Source organism: Neovison vison, chromosome 4 (genome assembly GCF_020171115.1).
Source record: "Neovison vison isolate M4711 chromosome 4, ASM_NN_V1, whole genome shotgun sequence".
In the NCBI taxonomy this organism is placed as follows: Eukaryota; Metazoa; Chordata; class Mammalia; order Carnivora; family Mustelidae; genus Neogale; species Neogale vison.
Genome location: NC_058094.1, coordinates 24,412,392 through 24,437,003, shown reverse-complemented (window position 1 = coordinate 24,437,003; position 24,612 = coordinate 24,412,392). Strand labels below are relative to the sequence as shown.

The 24,612-nt window shown below is 35.9% G+C and overlaps 1 pseudogene; it reads left to right on the top strand.

Annotated features, from left to right (window-relative positions):
- Positions 1–22,675: 22,675 nt before the first annotated feature.
- On the top strand, positions 22,676–23,390 carry LOC122905303 (annotated as a pseudogene).
- The last annotated feature ends 1,222 nt before the right edge of the window (positions 23,391–24,612 follow it).

The following is a 24,612-nucleotide window of genomic DNA, read 5'->3' as shown; positions in this document are numbered from 1 at the left end:
TCTGCACACAAGTTTCACCCTTTTCTGTCTACAACCACACTGCTTAGTACAATAGTCTTTAGTATGTGGCTATTTATTTAAATTTGAATTAATTAAAATGAAATGAAATTAGATATTCAATTCCTCAGTCCCACTAGTCACATTTCAAATTATCAAGAGCCACATGTGGATAGCAGCTGTCATACTGAACAGTGAAGATGTAGCATATTTTGAATATGTTGCATAGGTAACTCCATCATCTACTTCATCCTGAACGTATCCGAAGTGGCTTCTCGAATCCAACTTTATAGCAGTTTCTAGTTAAAGGCACTAATGGAGACTGAATTCTATGGTTTTCCAATTCTAAATTCTAATTTGATGGCTCCAGTTAGTTCTAGTAGTTGAATTTTATCTAATCAATAGAAGCAAAGGAACGGGTAGGTTATAGAATATAAATATAACCAGGATATGCTCCTTCATCGGGAACAATCTTAGAAAGAAACAGCTCAATGCATATTGCAAAAGCTAATTAAAAAAGAGTAAATATTAATGACCCATAAATTTATTTAATGTTTAAGGAAATGTAAATTAACCGCTAGATTTAACTAACAATATAACTGCCAAATTGCTAGTTTTGTTTTATGTTTTGTTTTTTAATATAATATCCAGTATTGCTAGGGTTGGGCCAAATGAACACTCATAATTTTCTAAATGCACTGTAATTTAATATAATATTGTTGAAGTGCAACTTTGTAATATTTGCCAAAAGCATTTTAAATGGTAGTATAAAGAGACCCAGGAATTTACACAAAAGCAATATTCCGAGAAGCATAAAAATGTTTATATAATTAAAATCTCTAAGTTTTCAGTTTTTACAGCTCAAAATGAAAACAAATATAATGCTTATGTCCATCAACATATAGGCTGAATCCATAATATTCTGATGGAGAATGGCTGCCCAATGAATATTGCTTATAATGGCTAACTTTTTTTTGCTATTATTATTTAATAATGCATTTCAAATAAGATTATAGAAGTATACCTAAAAATTTTTTTACAAAGGCTGGATGGGAAGAATATTTATCTCTGGGAAGTGATACCATGAGACATTTTTTATTGTGCCTTCGTATATATGTTAGGCGGAAGCTAGAGGTGAGCAGTGGAAGGACCCCTTGAGGAGCCTTCATCCCTTGACCTGAAAGATTTTAGAGTCCCTGGTTCTTGAGGGGAGAATGCTAGAGTAGGCAATTATACAGGAGCTGAAGGCCAAGATGGTGATAAATAGGTTACACATTAGAAGCCCAGGGGCCAGGACATCTTGACCTTGTGGCTTCTGAGACCCTGAGGCTAAAAGACCAAGAGCCACAGGTGCAGAGCATGGAGCATGGACTCTCCTCTTCCACCTGTGACCCAGGGTAACCCCTAGATTCATTATAATGCATTCACAGTGCAGTTACATCCACCCTCCCCATGCCCATATGGGGGAAAGTCTGCCGTGACCAGTCTGGTAGAAACCTTGCAGTCAAAAACTCCCCATCCCCACCCGAGCGAGGAGTCCTCCAAAGATTAGAAGCAATCTCCATTAGAGACCACCCTACTGGACATCACAGCTCCTCCCAACCCAGAAAGACAGAATAAAATTCCAATTCCTAAGCAACCTAGGGGCTGGTTCTACCTCAGAGAACCTGCCAACTCTCTCCTTGAGAGTGTACTGTTGCTTTAATCATACTATTTTCTTCTCTCACTTGTGGGGCAGATCTCTAATTCTTGATTGCATCGGTGACAAGAGCTGGGTCACAATGCTTTTTGCTTGAACATATACATCTTCATTTTATTTCAAGTTCTTACAGAAAATGTGTGCTGTTTTTACAGTAATAAACAACCAATGCTATTTAAAGATCTGATATTTTTGGATTTGTGGTCTAAAATGGTAAGTCTTGCTCATCTGATAACGTGTCTTTGAATTTCTCATTTAAAAAAATCATAAATGTTCATAATTCCAGGAAATTTTTCATCATTGGAAACAAAATACATCCTTTTAAAAAAAAAAAAAATCCTGCAAGTGCATGTCTAATAAAACTGACTGAAGCAGAATGTAATGATCTCTTAAAACTTTGTTTTCTGAAACGGAATACATGACCAATTTGAGCAAATTATGTTGACCTTAAAAACACAAAAGAGGCAGCTATTTTACTAGAAAAATTAGTTTGTTCAGGAACAGCAGAGAATCACATTTCTGGAAGAGTGAGCTACGCTGAACCGTAGGCAGGCCTGGAAAACAGAGGAGAGGGTTGTACAGGCAAGAAGGAATCTGTTGCAGCTTTTTACTGGCTGGGTGTGACAGTGGCTCATTGGCTGGGCTCCTGATGGTCAAGGAGAAGTTATTTTTTTTCCTACGACTGAGGTGTGTACATCTTCCAGTTGGCGAACTGGAGATAGGTTTCTCAAGGTAGGAGGTAGTGCCTGAGATCTCCCCTTCCAGGGATGCCCAACTCCAGTTTTTTTTTTTTTCCAACTCCATTTTTAATGAGGTTTCCTTTATTTTCACAATTAGTTTTGATGAGCTGCTGTTACAAAGTATCACTAAATTAGGTGGCTTAAACAACAGGAATGTGTCATCCCACAGCTCTGCAGGTTAGAAGTCCGAGGTGAAGGTATCAGCAGGCTGGTCCCTCAAAAGCTGTGAGGGAGACTCTTCTCCATGACTCGCTCTTATTTTTCGGTTGTTTGTGGACAGTCTTTGGCATTTCTTGGCAAAACAGTGCATCACCCTAGACTGGCTTCAACTTCACGTGGTGGTTTCTGTGTCCACATTTCCCCTTTTTATTTTCCCCTTTTTATAAGGACATATTTGTATTGGATTAGGGCTGCCCTAATGACCTCAGCTGAACTTTGTCAAATGCAAATACTCTATTTCCAAATAAAGTCATATTTATGGGTATTGATGGTTAGAACTCAGCATCTTTTTGAGAGACAAAATTCAGCCTGTAACAGGAAGTAAATCAGAAATAGCCCACCACCCTCTGCTTCTACATTGAATAAATAAAGCCATTCTAATTAGAATCCTGAGCAGCTACCATGATCGTTACTCTCCAATTACATAAACTGCTATTTCTTGAGGAAATTTGCTTTGTTTCCCCACTCTTCCAAAACCTGTCACCAATTCTCTCAGTATAATCATAAAAGGACCAGGGCATACCCAAAGGGAAAGGGGAAGAGACAGTAGAACTTTGCTCAGAATAAACATGTAATTCCTTTGAGAAGTAATTCTGAGTGAGAGACTGGGAAATTTCCAGAACAGGGAGGACTGACACTGAATTTCAGTAGGTAAAACAGATAAACGGGAGGTAAGGGAGTGGAGACTATAACGTGCAGGCTACCATGTTAGAAATCTTGCCTATGAAAGAATAGGTAATTTGAGGACGTTGTTATGGAAGGTCAGGGTTTTTAATTTGTTTAGTTAGTTAATTTTAAGTAGAAGAGGATTCAGTTGAAGGCAAAGATAGAATATAATGAGAGAAATGGAAAATGTATTTTTAAAAAGGAGAAAATACACAATAGAAGGTCTAGGTAGAATGGGATTTACAGCAGTAGAACTATTAGTTGTGGACATAGGCTGAGAGTTATTTACTCTGTATTGCAAAGAGGGCTCCCAGGATTGCAAACGACAGGAAATCAATAAGTTTTTTAATTACAGAATTATTATTGTGTATTTTCATTTATATTCCATATTCTATTACTTTCTATTATATTTTGTGTACTTTTTGTATCAAGTGCTATTTATCCCATGTCTTTGTAATCCTTACAGTAGCAAGATCACATGTAGGAGTCTGATCAAAGATGGTAAACCAAAGCCTAAAAGAATAGTGCTGTTAATTCTGGATGTAGGTGGAATGATGATTTACAGCTCTAAAAATTTCAGTAAATAAATGATAATAAATGAAAAAGACTTTCGTGGCCTTATTCAGAAGCAAAGAGAGAGACCTTCATTGTCAAATAACTCAATTTTGTGTATCTGAACTTCGATTTCTTAGGTAATATTAATTTTAAGTTACTTTCTAGTATGTTATATTGATGATAAAATACAGAATATAGGGTTAGCAAATATTTTTTCACATTTATCAAGTTTTATCTCTATCTTTAAATTGCATTTACTTTTTTTTTTACAAACTTCTTTTTCCACCACAGTATATTTCCTATATGAATTACAATATAAAAATTAGTATGCCCATGCAGCCATTGATTGAAAGGTGATTTGTAAAAACCATGTAACAGCTAAAGTCTGCTCTATTATCCTAAGCTGTCATTCTAACTGTGTCTTCTGGTTATACTTAAGAGTCAGCTCTGTTCTCCCTGATGACTGGCAGTGCAGTAGTGCTTATTAAATACAGCATTTTGAATTTCACCTCAGGTTTTGAGTGATTACTTTATTTAATAGCTGACTAATCAGAACCTAAAAGAGAATTTCTGAAAATGAACTGATCTGGGCCTCCTTTGCTTGCTCTTCCAAAGTGCCTCCGTAAATGTAGCAAGCTTGACATTCATTTAGAAGTTGCAATTATTACAAAAAAAAAAAAAAAAAGAAGAAGTTGCAATTATTATAGGTAGCATTAGCCATGAAAATGTGAATTCCCTTAGTAGAGAATATATATATTCTACTGTTGCTACTAGAATTCCCCAGAGGAGTATGAGATAATTCAGTATTTTTCTGGCAGCAAGCGATTTTTAATATTAAAATATAAGATTTTTTGAAATATATTAATCACATTAATGTTTACCTTAGGGGTTTTTTTTGGTAAGATAGTCAATATACCCATTTTATTAATATTTTTCTTTCTCTATTGCCTTTGATAATAATTTGTTACTGATTTTTCCTGTTTTCATATTTATATGAAACAAAGAGTCCTACACATACTTATTTAGAGATTAATTAGTTATCATTAATTAGTTGCCATAGTATGTCACTAGCTTCATAATATGAAAATAATGTTTGGATAAAATGTGAAGAAATTAACATCTTAAAAGACTTTACTTTGCCAAAAATATTTCAAAAAAATGAAAATAATCTTTTCAGGAAAACATAAATAACTGCAAAAATATATCAAAGATATGATAATTTGTAGCCAACCAAAATTGGGTTCACTAGCCACCATTATTTTAAAAAAGCACTATTCTTTTTTCTTTTTCTTAAAAGATTTTATTTATTTGACAGAGAGATATCACAAGTAGGCAGAGAGGCAGGTGGGGGTGGGGGGAAGCAGGCTCCCTGCTGAGCAGAGAGCTCCATGTGGGACTCGATCCCAGGACCCTGAGATCATGACCAGAGCTGAAGGCAGAGGCTTTAACCCACTGAGCCACCCAGGCACCCCAGCACTATTCTTCTTTTGCTTTACAAATTCTGTGCTTTATATTCTTGATTAAAACTGAAATTTGAAACTATGCATTTTCAAAAACACTCCAGCAATGTTTGAAGTTATCTATACTCTGAACATTTTAAGTGAAATCAAAAGGATTAATTTAGAATGAATAAACCTAAATTTTAAAATGTATTGTTTACTAAATAATTAATATAAATAAGTATTTTATTTGTATATCCTTGCATATGTGTATTTATATATAAATGTGTATATTATTAGTTTATTATATTTATGCATTATTTATATATTACATTTTATATTTTATTTAAATATGTGTTTGTGTACAAATATCTATTAAATAATGTATATAGTATGATTATATGTAAAAATATATGTAATCAGTATTATAATATATATATTTATGTATCTATATTTGGTCTGTTGTGCCATCAACTGGTTTTTTTTTTTAAGATTTTATTTATTTTGGGGGGAGAGAGAGAGAGCAAGCAGGAAGGGGCAGAGGGAGAGGGAAAAAGAATCTGAAGCCCACTCACACTGAGCGTGGAGCCCTACCTCACTCCTACAACCATGAGATCAAGACCTGAGGCCAAGTCTGACACCCAACCCACTGAACCATCCAGGAACCCCATGGCAGACAGCTCCTAAGATGATTCCCAATGACCCTCACCTTCTAGTATTTTAGTATTATATGTAATTCATACTCCTTAGTGTGGGCTGGACCTAGTAACTTACTTCTAATGAATAGAATATGGTGAAAAGCTCAAAGATTAAGCAACAAGAAGACCTTGGTTTCTTTCTTGCTCACTTTCTCTTGCTCTCTCACTTGCTTTGATGGAAGCCAGCTTTCATACTGTGAACTCCCCTGTAGAGAGACTCCTGGGACAAATAACTGAGCAAAGCCTCTAGCCAACAGCCAGTGAGAAACCGAGTCCCTCACTTCAACTACCCCTAAGGAAATCAATCCTGTGAATGTTAATGACTGAGCTGGGAAGCTGATCCTTCCCCGCCTCCAAGCCACCCAGCTAGTTGAGCCTTCAATTATGATCATGTTCTCAGCCATTATCTTGATCACAGTCTTGTAAAAGTTCCAGAACCATACAACCTAGTCAAGATGTGGCTGAATTCCTGAGCAACAGAAACGATGAGCAACAGAAACAAAAACAATGTTTTAAGCTACTACATTTTGGGATGATTTGTTATGCAGCAAAAACTAACTAATGCATCCATGTATTTATCTTCAAATGTGCATAAAATGATATAAATGTTATTCATTTGAGTATTTACTACTCCCACTTACAAAGGTAGTGGTACAAATCTTGAATTAAGGGTCATAAACTTACTCTGGTTATTACTATTCCTATTAATTATTGCACAGATAAATTTAAATTCTAGATATTAGGAAATGTATGTTTTTCAAATGTGAACTAAGGAAAATACTGTCATGAAACCCTATAGATACCTTGTGGTGACTCCTCCTCTCTGCTGCTTCAACAATAACATAAATATTTTTAACCTTCTCTGACTTTGCAGGCTGAGTGTTATTTCAACATGTCTTTATATTTTTTTTTCTTAAAAAAAAAGAAGAAAAAGTTTAACTTGCTTCCTCCTGCTTCCCACCATGATATGACATCCTTACTTCTTTTTTCATACTTTGCTTCTGATTAAGCAGCATGATGCTTTCCTTTTTAATTATATGATGTGTTCTTGTTTGTGTCTATGCTGACTTTCAAAAATTAATTCCTGGAGTTCATAGCTATATGCTTCAAAGATAGCCTTCTCAGAAATGAAATAAAAAAGAAAATGCTGATATTCATTTCTCAATTCATATAATGGTTGGAACCTCATTTTATGAATGTTTACAAATTGAAATATTTTTGCTTTAATTTTGGTTAGTAATAATACTAATGATAAAAGTAATATTTATGAGCTTTGAATAACATTTATTGGCTTTCACATATTTTATTCCCTCCTAATTACAACTCCCATAATAGCTAGTAGCATTCTCATTTTTCATATGAAGAAACTAAGCTCAGAGATGTTAATCAACTTATATAAGGTTACAAAGATGGTAAACAAGTGTGTTAAAAAAATGAGTTGGCATACTTTGAATTCAAAATTCTGTTTTTATAGCAATTATGAATATGTAGCCTAAACGACTAATATCCACGATGAAGTTACTATCAGTTCAAAATTATATAACTATGTGTTCCTTTCTTCATAGTCTTATTGGTATTCTTATCAATAGAATAATGGATTAGACTAGAGAATTTCTAATGAATGTAAAAACTCTAATATACCATGATTCTACTCAGAGGCCCATTCAAACTTGTTGGCAAAACCTATCACAGTGTGTTGAAATAATAATCTAAAGTATGTTTATTGTACCTTACACCTGCCAGAATAGCTCAAATAAAGAAGAAATAGCAAGGGTTGAAAGAATGTGGAAAAAAACAGAATCTACATGCACTATTGGTGGAAATGTAAATTGATATGGCCAAAGAGGAAAACAAATAGAGGCTCCTCAAAAAATTAAAAATGGAAATAGTACATGATCCAATAATTGCACTGCTAGGTATTTATCAAAAAAAAAAAAAAAAAAGAAAGAAAGAAAGAAAAGAAAGGAAAAGAAACAAACCCACAAAAACAAATAAATTCCACTGCTGTCTATTTACCCAGAAAAAAAACAAAATAAAAAAATACCTGCACCCTTACCTTTATTGCAGCATTATATATAATAGAAAGGATATGAGAGAAACCTGTGCCCATTGATAGATGAATGGATAAGGAAAATATGGTATATATGCAATGAAATATCACAGTCATAACAAGGATGAGACCGTGCTATGTGTGACAATACAGATGAACCTAGAGAGTATTATGCTAAATGAAATAAGTCAGAATGAGACAAATATCCTATGATTGCATTCATATGTGGAATCTAAAAAATAAAACAAATGAATAAATAAACATAAAGCAGAATACAAAAAGCAAACTGATGGCCACCAGAGGGAGAGAGAAGCAGGATATGCAAAATGGGTGAAGGAGAGTGGGAGAAACAGGCTTCCGTTAGGGAATGAATGAGTCATGGGAATAAAAGTCATAAGTAATATAGGTAAAGATATTGTAATAGCATTGTGCGTGACAGCTGGTAGCTACACCAGTGGTGAGCATAGTATAATGCACAGAGAAGTCATAGGCTGCCTTTTAGATTTGTTGATTTGTTTCCTTTGCTGTGCAGAAGCTTTTTATCTTGATGAAGTTCCAATATTATTTTTCTTTTCTTTCCCTTGCCTGTGGTGATGTGTCTATAAGAAGTTGCTACGGCCAAGGTCAAAGATGTTTCTGCTTGTGTTCTGCTCTAGTATTTTGATGGTTTCCTACCTCACATTAAGTTCTTTCATTCATTTTGAATTGATTTTTGTGTATGATGCAAGAAAGTGGTCTACTTTCATTCTCCCGCATGTCCAGTTTTCCCAATAGCATCTGTTGAAGAGACTTTTTTCCATTGGATGTTCTTTCCTGCTTTGTCGAAGATAGGTTGACCATACAGTTGTGGGTCAGATTCTGGGTTCTCTATTCTGTTCCATTGGCCTATGTCTGTTTTTGTGCCAGTACAATATTGTCTTGATGATTACAGCTTTATAATGTAGCTTGAAATCCAGAATCGTGATACCTCCAGTTTTGTCCTTCTTTTTCAAACTTGCTCTGGTTATTTGGGGTCTTTTGTGGTTCCATGCAAATTTTAGGATTGTTTGTTCTAGCTCTGTGAAAAATGCTAGTCGAGCTCTGGGTGGGGTGCATAAACAATGAATCTTGGAACACTGAAAAAAATAAAATAAAATTACAAAAAATAATAATGCTAGTAATATTTTATGGGGATTGCTTTAAATGTGTAAATTGCTTTGGATGGTATGGACATTTTAACAATGTTTATTCTTTCAGTCCATGAACATGGAATGCTTTTCCATTTCTTTGTGTCATCTTTAATTTTTTCAGAAGTGTTCACAGTTTTCAGAGTATAGATCTTTTACTTCTTTAGTTAGATTTACTCTGAGCTATCTTAGTGTTTTTGATGCAATTGCAAATGAGATCAATTCCTGACTTTCTTTTTCTGCTGCCTTGTTATTGGTGTATAGAAATGCAACAGATTTCTGCACATTGATTTTATATCCTATGATTTTCCTGAATTTGTGTATGAGTTCTAGAAATTTTGGGGGGGGACTCTTCGGAATCACTATGTTGCAAACTTGAAACTAATATAACATTGGGTGTCAACTATACTCAACTAAGAGATTATATAAAACAAATCACCGGGGTGCCTGGGTGGCTCAGTGGTTTAAAGCCTCTGTGTTCAGGTTGGGTCATGATCCCAGGGTCCTGGGATTGAGCCCTGCATCAGGCTGTCTGCTCAGCAGGGAGCCTGCTTCCTCCTTTCTCTCTGCCTGCCTCTCTGCCTACTTGTGATCTCTGTCTATCAAATAAATAAATAATGTTAAAAAATAATAAATAAATAAATTACCTAGTGTTACAACAACAACAAAAATATTTACTTTATAAAATAAATTCTATTCAAAGGTGAGAGGACACTTTCCAAACCAAAGTTATTGAAGTTTGACTATAACATGTTAAATAGCTTACATTTCATATTTTAGCAAGAAATCTACTCCTCCTTTTTGAAAGAGTTATGTTGTAAGCTATGAAATAAAGTAATCTAAATGTAATAGAAGATTGAATTTCAGGAAACAAAATTATTGGACATGTTCTAGAGTAAAGTTATATACTGAAAAAAAAAAATAAAAAGAAGTAAAAGAGATGAGATCGATTTGCTGGTTATTCTCCTGTTGTCTCCTTCCCACATTCTACCTCTTCTGTGCTTCCTTCTTACAGATATCTTATTTTTCATTTACAAATTGTGACTTTAAATCTTATCATTGAAGTTTTTTTTTAATGTCAGTTTGCTTGGTCTCCATACAAATATTCAAACTTCTTGACTATTCCATAAAACACAATAATCATTTTCATTTATTTCCTTTCTCTGGTGATTCCAATATGTTATCCTTTAGAGGATATGATTTTGTTGTCATATGTTGGCTTTTAACCATTTAATCATTTGGCTTTCAAGCAATATGTTGTTTTTTTGAGGGGGGGGCAATGAATTTGTATTTTTTCAATTGCAAATTTTCCACAGATTTTTTTTTTTTCTGTAGAAAATTGAAACCTGGATATAAATGATTCCTTCAAAGAGAACTTTACTTTTGCTTCAGTGAAGTTCCTGGCTTTACTCCCAGACAGGGGCCACCTTAAGACAAAAATTTTTATTCTTTTTTTTTTTTTCTTTAAGCCATAAAAGTCTTGTGAATTTTATCTGCAAATATACTTGATAATTTACAAATCCTCAGAGGAATTTTTTCTTCCTGTACTCAGTAATAGTAAAGGAGGAATGAGGTAGAGGTGTGTGTAGGTGTGGCGATAAGTGTACAGGTTTATTATTAGCTCATTTTTGTTTTTGTCATGATGCTATAAAGCCCATCCTTATACAGGTTCATCCAATAGCCTCCCCTCCATAAGCTGATCGTTCCTTTACCTTTGGTTCCCCAAGCTCCACAAGACCACGAACAGTGATTCTTAAATTCTCCAAGTTTGATAAATGCTCTCAAGACAACTGGTTTCAATGCCAATTCTAGTCCATGTGTATTCCCTTCTCCATAAAACCCAGCACTGAATATCAGGTGACCAAATCATGTTACTTAATAATGCTTCATATTTGTGTTCACTCACTGGCTTTCAGGCCATTCACTTTTACTTCTAAGCTCATTTAGCCCCTGGCTCTTTATAATGATCTCCAACATAATTTATAACTTAATGACTGGTTACTCAGTACTGATAAGATGATTCTGCTGAAATCCTAACTCTCAGCTCCTTAACTTCTCTCTTACGATTCAGTATCAACCATTTATTTTCAAGTGCCATGGCCTCTTGAAATTTGTCAGTATGAGGAATGCCAACTCCTCATTTTTTCCATTTCCATTTTCTAAAAAACAGCAACAAAACAAAACAAACAACTAACAACAACATCAACAAAACCCACAAAAAACACAAACCAACCAACCAAAAAAAATTCTTATTTTTCTGGTTCACTTCCTCAATTCGTTACTCCATCTGACAATTCCTGGGAGCCTTCGGGATCTTACTCCAGTATACTCTCACTTTACAATGCACTTTTCCCCCTCAATGTCTTTCTTCCCTGTTTACCCAGCCCAACAGTCAATCATTATAGTTTCCTTGAATGCATTAACTCTTTTGTTCTTTCTGTGCTTCCTCCAACTCAGATGGAAGAAACAGTATCCCAGTTAACTGCCTATCATTGCCTTCACCTATCCAGAAGGATAACCTGCACTTACACCTTTAAATATATTTAGAATCCAATAACTTTTCAACACCCCCATTGCCATCCCCCTATTCAGAGCCACCATCTTTTCTCACCCAGATTACTGCAGAAGACTTCTAATTTGTCTCCTTGTTCCCACCCTGGTTGTTCTACCATCTGAGTCCAACACAGTAACGATGGCCATCCCTTTAAAAATTAATTCAGATCATGTCACTCACTTGCACATGTGCACACACACACACACACACACAAGAAGTATCTCCCCACTTCACTCAAAGAAACATGAAATGAATTACAATTATGTACAATTAAGGTGAACATATGCCTTCGTTTGCCCAAGAAATTTCAGATGATGATTATTTTCCTTGCATAATTATTATGAGTTCATATTTTCATTCTTAAAAGGGTCGTGGTTTATGCAATTAACTATATTATTATTGCCTACCCTTAAGGCCCTATAAAATCTACCTTATTTCCATTATTTTATCTCTGTTATATCTCCTACTGTGCACTTATTTGATCACTTACCTTTGATTTCTCTCTTCATCATTGCCTGTCCATGCGTGCCCCCTTGAACAATGTAGCATGTTGCTGCATAGAATCTTCAGAATTCTGGTGACTGTTCCTTTTTCCTAGAAAATTTCACCGAGAAAATCAGATAACTATTTCCTTTGTTTAATTTCATATCTTTTTTTTTTTTCAAATTTCTCTTTCCCAGGGCAGCCCATCCTAACTACCCTATTGAAAATTGCAATCTGCCTCTGTAACCTAAGATTTCCAATGCCTTATGCTGTTCTATTTTTTCCCTTGGTCATTGATCACCTTTTCACATTCTTTGAAAAATATACATATATATTTATATATTTAAAAATCTGTCTACTTCCATTAAAATATAAACTACTTAAAGGCACAGACTTTCTGTTTTAGTCTTTCTTGTGTTCCAAGTATCCAAAACACTCTGCGACAAAGTAGTTTCTTAAACTGTGTAATGAAATAAATAATACAAATAAGTTACCATAACCAAAAATCATTACTTTCTAGATTGAAAGATCAACTCATCAATATACATCCCAGTGCATAAAAAAATCCTCATACCAGGCACAAAATATTCAAAATATCGTGGATAAAAAAAATGTCTTAAAGCTTGCACAAAGAAAAGAGAAACAATTAGAATCAAAATTCATATATAAGAATGATGTAAGAATCTTTTGTAGCCACATTTGAAGTAGAAGAAAAAGCAGAAAAACCTTAAATGTTTTTAGGTAAATGTCCAATCTAATATTGTATCCCAAAGCAATTCTCCCATCAAGGATTCATATTAAATAAAGATATTATAAGGTATCTATGGTCTCAAAAATTAACCTTTTATTCATCTTTTCTTCCTTTCTTTGAGTGCTAGTGCAGAATATGTTTCACTGAAACAGTAAACCAAGAAAGGAGAACCAAGCAGTAGAAGGTCCACAAGAGATAAGTGAATAGATAGGTAAATGAATAGAAAGAGAACGGAGGGTGAAAATCCAAAGATAGCAAATTTAAACAGAGAGGGAGGGTAACCAGACCAGGTTGGAGCACGGAGGTCTGGGGTTTTGATGGGCATTCAAAATGAGTTGAGGCAATAAGCTACATATTTTTAAGAAGCTGAAGCTGGTCTTTCTGAGGAAAATGAGGAGTCTTGAGAGGCATTTTCTTGATGGCATAAAATAAAAAAAAGAGCTTGTAAAATTCCATCCATAAATCTGATTGAGAAAGCTTGACAATATTTCAAGACAATCACTCAAAAATAATCCAACTGATGAGAAACCAAAACCACAGATCTCAGATACATGTAGTAGTGGGGTGCTAATTCTTACAAATGATTGTATATGAATCTTCAAGATGAGGAATTACTATCAAACTGTTCCATAACCTTAAGGCTTTTATCTGTAGAAACCACAAAAGGAATAGAACTGCATCTCAGAAATGGAACAGACTGGGACAAAAGGTGGTAACAAGAATAAAATATTAAGTCAAGGGAGGTTTATGAATAGAATAGACTTCAACCTATATAAAGACAGAGAAATTGTGTTATAAATGGGGAACAGCTAAGTATATAGGTGAGTTCGAACTCCATAATGAGGTGATAGTTCTCTTTGAGTGGGAGGAAAGGGAACCAGAAAACAAGAAAGCAATCCTTCTGTGACAGAAGAGGCAGAGTATCACTGAAGATAATGAGCAATAACAAAGGACCCTACTGTATGCCAGATACTCAATTAAATGTTAATTGAATAAAGATAAAATGGTTGGTAATTTGATTTCTATCTTTTTTCATACTCTAGTGCTAGTTTTTCTTGAATAATATTTAATTCACTGAGGTGGGAAAATTGCACAGAGACTTCATGAGAAAATACATCTAGATTAAGGATAAGATCAGGACACTTTATTTTGGAAAAATATCAAACTATATTAATGGAGTATGGCAGTTCCCACTTTCTATAATGATATTATCTTAAGTTATATAATCTGAAATTGTAGAAATTACATTCAAATGTGTTGACATTTGCTTTTTGGAATTAGGTGAGACTCAGTCCTATTTTTCATTTTGTGTTATTTTTTTATTGCAGAAATCAACCATTGCATAAACAACTGTTTGTTAAGATGTTGTCTGGTACATTATATAATTATACTGTCATCAATCTCCCTTTAATAATTATTCTTCCCACAAACATAAGAGAAGTATTACTTATGCAGCTTTGTAAAAGTGTAACAGCATATTATTAAGAGAAAATACACAACCTACGCCTTTCCTTTAGTCCTACAAAAAAATACTTTCTTAAGACAAAGATTATTTCAACAAATCATATTTCAGATAGAATGTGTATATAACTCATGATTACATTTCAAGATACAGTGTTTTAATTCCAAACCCTTACTGGGTTTGAAGTCATTATTGTATTGTAAAGAACCAAGATTTAAAACAATAATAAAATAAGCATACTTATCATAACTGAAAAAATAAAATGGAAAAAACAAAAAATATATAAGATATAAAAAACAAATTTTTCAAAGTACTGCATCTTGAGGGTAATTATATATACGTATTTCAAAGCTGCATTTGAAGATCTCCTTAATATGAAAATAAAAACCCAACAGAACTTCCTGTTGAACAACTAAAGGCTTAGAAGAATCAAATATTTTTTCAAAGTGGAATTTCAAACCAAAGTACTGATTTACACAATATTTACTAGCACTTTTGTACCATATATGAAACACTATGGTAGGTAGGTACTATGGGAATAGAGATGTCTGTTAAGTATTATCACTTTTCCTCAATGCACAGCCTAGGAAGTAAAATAGATTACTGAATGCTTATTATATACAATAGAAAGTAACAGATAAGAAATGTGTAAAAAAATACTATGGGAGGGTACCATTACTTTTTGAGAGTAAGAATAAACCATTGCAAGATGAATAGAATTTGGTAATTTTTGGCTTTTATGGCTGCTATAATAAACATCTACAAATCTGGTTGCTTTTAAAACAACAGAAATTTACTCCCTTATGGTTGTGGAGGCCAGAAGTCCAATGTCAAGACTATGGCTGGGCCACACTCTTTCTGAAGGCCCTAGAAAGAATCCTTTCTTGCCTCTTCCAACTTTTGGTGGTTTTAGGTGTTCCTTGGTTTGTGGCTGCATACAGCTGATCTCTGCCTTTGTCCTCATGTGGCTTTCTCCATACCTACCTTCTCCTCTGTTGTCTCTTGTAAGGACACTGACATTGGTCAATAATGTCAATAGTGTCCATCCAGGGTAATTTCATATTAAGATTCTTAACTTAAATACATGTGCAATGACCCTGCAAATCACATTCATTGATTTCATGGGATGGGACATGAATTTTTGTTTTTTGGCCATTATTTAATTGGTTAGTCAGAAATTGATGTGAGGGATTCTTGGGGGAATCATGTGAACTGATTTATAGAAAACAAAAAGAAAATAGCATGCTTTAAAGTGAAAACTGATCAATATAGAAAAATAATATAATGTATAAATATGTGGAAAGTCAACTGAGACCAGGTCATAAAAGATTGAATGTAAGACCAGGAATATTGGAAGTGATGTGGTAGTCAGTGAGAAAATACTGAGTTATATTTAGGAGAGAGATCACATACTTAGAGTTTCATTTTTAAGAAAATTACTAAGTATGAGGAGGAAAGGTTAATGAGAGGAAAGAATGAAGACTGAATGTTCTAGTCAGTCAGCTATAAGAAAGAAGGAAATCCTGCCATTTGCAAGAACATAGAAGGACCTTGAAGGTGTTACGCTGAGTGAGACAAGTCAGACGGACAAATAGTGCGTGTTCTCTCTTATATGTGGAATCTAAGAAAGCCAAACTTGAGGAAACAAAGTTGAGTCGTAGATGTCAGGGGCTGGGGGGTGAAGGGTAGGGGGAATTGGAGAGATGTTGATCGAAGGATTCAAACTTGCGGTTGCAAGGTGAATGCGTTCTAGAGATCCAATGCACAGCATAATGATTATAGCCAACAATACTGTATTCTATATTTCAAAGTTGCTAAGAGACTAAATCTTGAATGTTCTCACCAGAAGAAAGAAATGATAATTATATGACCTGATAGAGGAGCTAGCTAATCATATAGCAATATATAAATGTATCAAACCAACATGCTCTATACTTTAATATTATACAATGTAATATGTCAATTGTATCTCAATTTAAAAAAAAAAAAAAACAGAAATTTAAGTTAGTAGTAGGATTATTGGAGCTGACCTTTTCCTGGCCACAGTATTTCAGCCTGTGGATGACTTTAACCAGTGAGAGTTGAGAGGAAGAAGGGACTTCTTGCCTTCTGTGCAATGAATGCATTCACCTTCACAGGGCCTTATCTTCAACACCTCTCTAAAACCTCTGGGCAGCACCCACAGGTACCTCTGCTTTCTTTAACACCACTACACAGTATAAATGGAATGAGAGCTACAAATATTCTTTTAAAGTTTCCACATAAAAAAATGGAACAGACAAAATTAATTTGAATAGTATTTTAAACCAATATACCTAAAATAGCATTTCAATATGTAATCAATATAAAAAATTATGAATAAAATCTTGCTAGAGATTGTGTGTGTGTCCTTCCAAAATTTATGTACTGAAACCTCTGTAATAATATTTGGAGGTAGAACTTTTGGGAGGTGATTGGGTCATGAGGATGAAATAAAAGAGACCCTGAAATTCTCCCGGCCCCGCTCCCATGTGAGGGCAGAGCAAGAAGACAGCCGGTCTATGAACGGGATGCAGACTCTCATGGGCTCAATTCCCATGAGCCACGTTTCAAGTGCAAAGTGGACATGCGGGGTTAACAGCCATCCTACTGATCGTCACAGCTCCGTAAAGTGTCCTTGTCTTTGTGTTGTCTCAAAAAGATAATTTGAAATCTGGCAGTCACAACTCAGAGAATGAGAGGGCATAGAGAAACAAATAACAATGTGTTTCCATGCATGCCAGCATTTCTTTTCTCTATATATTTGCTTCTCTGGCTCTTCCCTTTCTTGTCTTAGGCAGAAAATCACATCCATCTCGTTTGGGACCAGTCTTCCTTATTTATCTGTTTGCACCCCTCCCTGTGGTATTTTCCACATCACCTCATGCCTGGCCCACTAACAACAACTTGTTTGAGCATGACTATTTAATGTTGCACTACAACAATAATTACGATTTCTTTTGTTCAGTCATGATCCTAAAATGCTGAAGAGTTGGCATTAATACTTATATTCTCCAGATATTCCCAGAGGCAACTGTACTTTGTAATTTGATGTGAAGTGCAGGTGTTAGAAATAAAAGCGGGCCTGAAAACAGAGCTGCTGGGCACCACTGTTACTTTGTATCCTTCTTCTGGTTTGAAATGTGATGCTTTGATGGAACTACTGTAGGTACCAGCCTGACAGATCTCCCTGGAGGCACATTTGATGGATAAAAAGTCTCAGGCAAAGAGGAAAGATTAATTAGCTCATCTGAGGTCACTTAATAAGACAGTAGCAGAGACAACAGCAGAGATATATACCCAGAAATAAGAATTTGTGGGAATTTACACAGAGCACTTGGCAACTTAATTTTCCTTGATGAGAACCATAACTATAGTATAAAGAACAGTAACTTCTGAATCCCAGCCACTCTCAATGAATTTAAACTCAGCCATGAGTGTCATGTAAATGCCTTTGTATTAATTTCATATTTGCTGTCAATCTTTCTCGCATGAAAACTGATCTGTGTCTTTATCTTGAGCTAACGGCTGTTACTTGTCATGCAATCTAATGAAAATGTATTTGTTGCTTAGTTCCCCAAAAGGACCTCGCATTTCTACTTCATATGAAAATATTTATCTTCAAAACCTTATGAGAACTTATATCAAAGAGTTCATAAAAATCTACCCATTAGTTACCAGTTACATAGAGTTCAACTGTATATTTGCAGCTAGAAAGATGGCAGTTTGACATGTAAATTTGAGGCTAGAGCAGATAATGTATATTATAAATAAGTATTACATGAGAAGGTAATGTAAGTATTAGTTACCAAATTATAATGCTAAAGTTCCTAAAGTTTGAAGTGTGAGGGAGAGACGAAAGTAACCTGAGCTAGTGATAATAGTGACACAGTACCTGAAAATATAAGTTGTCTCAGCATAGTCTTGGTTTATTGATTTATTTTATTTATATTCCAAGATGACCTAAATATTCTCCTCAGCTTGACTACATTTTAGACAGATTTCTTCCTGATTATAGGCCTCAACGTCTCTTTTCTTATAACATTTACTTTAGAAAACTTGCATTATTCTTTCTCCGCCTCGTTGAGATGTAATTATGTATGTATAATGTTTTATATATGCTATTATATATACAGTTTTAAAAAAATATATGGGGGCACCTGGGTGGCTCAGTGGGTTAAAGCCTCTGCCTTTGGCTCAGGTCATGATCCCAGGGTCCTGGGATCGAGCCCCACATCAGGCTCTCTGCTCAGTGGGGAGCCTGCTTTCCTCTCTCTCTCTCTCTGCCTCCCTCCCCACCTACTTGTGATCTCTGTCTGTCAAATAAATAAATAAAATCTTTAAAAAAAATAAAAAATATTTGGTTTGGTCACCAGTTAGACCCCCAAACCTGACCTCTACTGCCCACCTGCTTATAGTCACTGACCTCTGTCCTACATTCTTCCTTAAGTGCTTCTTTCCAGTGCGTCTCTTCACACAGGCAAATGGAAACCCAAACCACCCTTCAGGTGATAGCCACTACCCTATCATGACCTCCCACCAGCCCAAGCCAGTTTGTTTGTAACCCTTAACTCACACCTGCACAGATGGACCAAGAAGCGACCTCTAGAATGACCGACAACTACCTTTACCTCATTGTAATACTAAAATTTCTACCCAAAGAGCACAATCTCATTTACATAACATGCAGTGTATGTTGAGGTGTGTTTCCTTAAGGCGTGTGTGCACCCATATGCCCACCTCTACATACGAGGACAAGACTTCCCTCTCTAAACATTCATCCTAACCCTAAATAAAAGGAACCCATTCACCCTTGCTCAGAGAGTCATGGGTCTGGAAGTTATTCCCAGCGATTTCCTTATTTGCTGCAAATAAAGTTTACTCTGTGTGACAACTCTACCTGGTGTATGTGGGACTCACCAGTGAATGCGCTCGTGTTGCTTCAGTTACAGTTTTAGGTAGATATAATTTCAGATATGTATATAGTTTTTGGTATATATATAATTTAGGTATTACGTAATTTTAGATATATGTATTTTAGGGATGCATTTAAAAGCAATAATCATAAGATTTATGAAAAAGGATATTTAAAAACAATATTATTTATTTTTTAAAAAGATTTTGTTTATTGATTTGACAGAGAGAGAGTAGCAAAAGGAGAGGGAGAAACAGACTCCCCACTGAGCAGGAAGCCCGATGTCGAATTCCATCCAAGGACTCCGGGATCATGACCGGAGCCAAAGGCGGATGCTTAACTACCTGAGCTACCCAGGCTTCCGAAAAACAATACTATTTAGAATAATAAAACATTTACAACAATTAAAAGTTTCAATAAGAAATCACAATATGGAATAGTATAGAAATCTTAAATTCATGATTTGAGACTTACTGTTTTTATTTTTATGTATTTTTTTGAAGATTTTATTTCTTTATTTGACAGAGAGAGAGAGCACAAGCAGGGAGAGCCACAGGAAGAGGGAGAGGGAGAAGTAGGCTCCCTCCTCGTGGGGCTCCTACCCAGGACCCTGGAATCATGGCCTGAACTGAAGGCAGATGCTTAACCCACTGAGCCACCTAGATGCCCCAAGACTTACTGCTTTTAACATGCAAATGCTCATGTTGTATTTGCAGTTTAAAGACTATAGTACAGGCAAACCTGGGTGGCTTAGTTGGTTAGACAGCTACCTTGGGCTCAGGTAATGTCAGTCCTGGGTTGAGCCCCACATAGGGGTCCCCAACCTTCGGGGACCTTCTCCCTCTACCTGAAGCTCTCCTGCTTGTTCTTGCTCTGTCAAATAAATAAATAAAAGCTTTAAAACAAATTTTTAAGTATGTATATTATTATTCCATTTTTAATTTGAATGCATTTATATAGAATATAATTTTGAATACATTTGTATATAATAAAATCCAAACTTTAAAATAGTAATTGCTGGGTTTGAGCAACTTTAATTTTCTTCTTTAAAAATACTGTATCACTTAACTATTTCGCGATTGACAAATATGGTTTTAAAAAAAAGAACTTATTACAGTATTTTCCTTAAATTAAAAAAGATGTTGAAACTTGCTTGAATGAATTTATGATTTTTTTATAAACTCAGGTCAAAATTCACTGAATAGATGGTCATAGGAAAAATTGACTTGTGCATGTTTTGTTATTCACACAGCTGTCTTAATTACTAGTAAATCTGAAAGAGTGAAGTTTTTTTTTCCCCATCATACATCCTTCAGCTATTTTTTTAACTTCTTTATCTTTTATGCCTTATGATCAACTGAAATTCAAAGAAAGTAGTTTTAATTTAGTACAAAAGCTAATTGTTCAGCACATTCCACCAGTTCATCTTGTCTTAGGTCTGCAAGTACTTTGCCTGAAGCAATACAATTGCAGTTATTCAAAATACATAGGATTTGGAGGATGTATGTATTTTAAGACTCACTTTGCACAGGCTGGCCACAGAGTTACCTTCTGTTACCAGTATGTAATGATCCCTTCATTGGGCTAAGTATTATTTTTAGCAAAGTTAGTCTTCTATAGCCTGTAGCAAAGAAGATAGAAAAAACTGACAAAAACACTTGCCTTCTATTTTGTGACATGTGTTACTATCAGGCACTATACTAGGTAGAATATACCACCCGGAGAACACAGGAAGAACTGGGGAGAGGGTAAATTATCTTCCTTGTATATTACTGTGGGCATGTGATTTCTTAAGGGGAGGACGGTGAGGGAAAAATATATTCTGTCCGTAGTTTGTATCCAGTATGCAGAACAACTACCACGCCATCCTTTCAGAATTAAGTAGCAAAGTTCAGGGGACTGAGCAGGTAAAATAAAAATCAGTTTGAGACATTTTCCTTCTCATTTATCTGGGTCAAACTATATTTGTTTCATAGAATCAGGTTAGCTCTGATTAATATTTCTGATTTTTATGTTCTTCTGATCTCAAAATTTCTTTGGCGTGGTCTACCAGTCGATTCAAATTTTGAATGCAAAAGTTAATTTTAACAGAGAATTTGTCCATATTAGATTACTAATCTTTCTTTTAGAACTTAATTCCTAAAAGCTCTTCTTATAAAGATTTATTTATTTGAGAGAGAGAGAGAATGAGAGAGGACCCATGTGAGTAGGGGGAGGAGCAGAGGGAGAGAATCTTCAAGCAGACCCCACACACACGCCCTTAAGTGTGAAGCCTGACTTGGGTCTCCGTCCCACAACCCATGAGATCATGACCTGAGTCAAAATCAAGGGTAGGACACTTAACTGACTGAGCCACCTAAGCGCCCTAAAAATCTCTTCTTTTAATTTCTCCTAGTCTTCAATCAATCTTTATGAAAGGTATTAAGCATAAAGTGACATAATCAGTAAATATGCTTTCCTTTTTTAGGGGAAAGAAAAAAAGTGCTTAAAATTTCCTGAATGTGAACAGAATGTAATATGGTATTTATGCATCTTTCATAGGAATCTCTTTATTTAAATTTTCTAAAATAACAAGATGAGCTTTTTCATAATAGGTTTGCTGCCAAAACACAGGTGTCATGAAAACCACCACTAAACCTAAACCAAAATGCAAAAGGAAAAGACTCGTATCAACATTTTGGTCATTGACACGTAGATTCAGGCAAGCGTACCATTACTGGTCATGTGATCTACAAATGAGGTGGGATCAACAAAGGAACTATCAAAAAAATTTGAGGAGACTGCTGAGATGCGAAAGGGCCCCTTCAAGGATGCCAGGGTCTTGGATAAACTAAAAGCTGAACGCAAACATAGTATCCCCATTGATATCTTCCTATGGAAATTTGAGACCAATAAGTATTATGTGACCATCATGGATGCCCCAGGACACGAGACTTCATTAAAACATGATGACAGGCACATCGTGGGCTCATTGTGCTGTCGTGATTGTGGTTCCTGGTGTTGATGCCTTTAAAGCAGGTATCTCCAAGAATGGGCAGACCCATGAGCTTGCCCTTCTGGCTTACACGCTGGGTGTGAAACAATGATTTGTTGGTGTTAACAAAACGGATTCCACTGGGACACCCTATAGCCAGAAGAAATATAAGGAAATTGTTTAGGAAGTCAGTACCTACATTAAGAGAATTGGCTACAACTCAAACACAGTAGCATTTGTGCCACTTTCTGATTGTAATGGTGATAAAATGCAGGAGCCAAGTGCAAACATGCCAGGGGAACCACACTGCTTGAAGCGCTGGATTGCATTCTGCCACCATTTCATCCAACTAACAAGCCCTTGTGTCTGCTCCTCCAGGACTATCTACAAAATTGGTGGTACTGGTACTGTCCCCGCAGACCCGGTGAAGATTGTTGTCCTCAAACGCAGCATGGTGGTCACCTTTGTTCTGGTCAGTGTTACAACTAAAGTAAAATCTGTTGAAATGCACCATGAAATTTTGAGTGAGTTTCTTCCTGGAGACAATGTGGGCTTCAAAGTCAAGAACCTATCTGTCAGAGATGTTTGTCGTGGTAATGTGGTTGGTGACAGCAAAAATGACCCAACAATGGAAGCAGCTGGTTTGATGGCTCAGGTGATGATACTGAACCTTCCAGATCAGAGCTGGATACGCACCTGTGCTGGATTGTCACACTGCTCACATTGCTTGTGAATTTGCCAAATTGAAGGAGAAGATAGATCATCATTCAGGGAAAAAGCTGGAAGGTGGCCCTAAGTCCTGAAAATGTCGTGATGCTGCCATCGTTGATATGGTTCCTGGCAAACCTTCCATAGAATTTATATGGAATTTCTCTCCTCTGGGCCGTTTTGCTCTACATGACATGAGAGAGACAGTCACTGTGAATGTCATCAGAGCAACAGACAAAAAGGCAGCTGGAACTGGCAAGGTCACCAAACCTGCCCAAGAAAGTTCAGAAAGTTAAATAAATACTATCTCCAATTCCTGCCACCCAAGTCTTAATCAGTGGTGGAAGAATGGTTTCAAGACTGTTTTTGTCAATTGGCCATTTAAATTTAAGAGTAAAAGGTTAATGATAACCATAGATTGTAAAACCTCAGAAGGAAAGGAGAAGGTTTTGGGGACCATTTGTTTTTGTGGGTGTGTGTGGCAGTTTTAAGTTATCAGTTTTTAAAATCAGTACTTTTTAATGGAAACAACTTGACCAAAAATCTGTTATAGAATTTTGAGACCCATTAAAGCCAAAGTTTAATGAGAAAAAAAATAATAAAATGAGATTTTTATTCATTCTGTTTTAGATAACAGTCGTTTAATACTTCATGCTAGATAGTAACTTGTTTGTTTCCTCTTCCTTTTCTGGAACAGTTAATGCTCTCGGGTTCTCCCACATAGATGGGGAGCAAATGGAACTTTAATGACTCTTTCCCAACATTCTTTTGTCACTGAATAGGCTGCCTAGTCAGAACTCCTAAATAAAACATCACCATGGTTCAGAATTGGAAGCTCAGAGGAATTCTCAGGAAGTTTCTTTGACGTGAGCTTCTCCAGCAGAATTTCAGGAACCATGCCGAACTCAGTTCCCTACCTCCCGCTAAGGTTTGCTGTAGGATACAACTTTGTTTTGGAAACCAAAGATGTAGGTGTTAGAAGCCAGTTCATATCAGAGTCAGGAAGCAGCCTTGCTGGGAGTCAAAGGACCACATCTCTTCTGAGCTATAAGGAATTTTGAGCTGTCAAGAAAGCCTGCAAGTGTGAAGTACACAGGCCAGGTGACCTTCATGATGAATGGAGCAGGTCAGCTGAATTATGGTCGGATAAGTGATAGAAAGCATTACGGCAGTATCCCAAGATATGAGAGGAAGTAAACTGAAGTAATTTTGTCCAACAATGGCTGGGGAGGGATAGAAGACGATAGGTGAGGCATGATCATGAAGGTCCTCACAAACCATGTGAAGGGGCACCTGGGTGGCTCAATGGGTTAAGCCTCTGCCTTCAGCCATGTGAAGGGGCACCTGGGTGGCTCAGTGGGTTAAGCCTCTGCCTTCAGCTCAGGTCATGATCCCAGGGTCCTGGGATCGAGCCCTGCATCGGGCTGTCTGCTCAGCAGGGAGCCTGCTTCCCTTCCTCTCTCTCTCTCCACCTGCCTCTCTGCCTACTTGTGATCTCTGTCAAATAAATAAATAAAT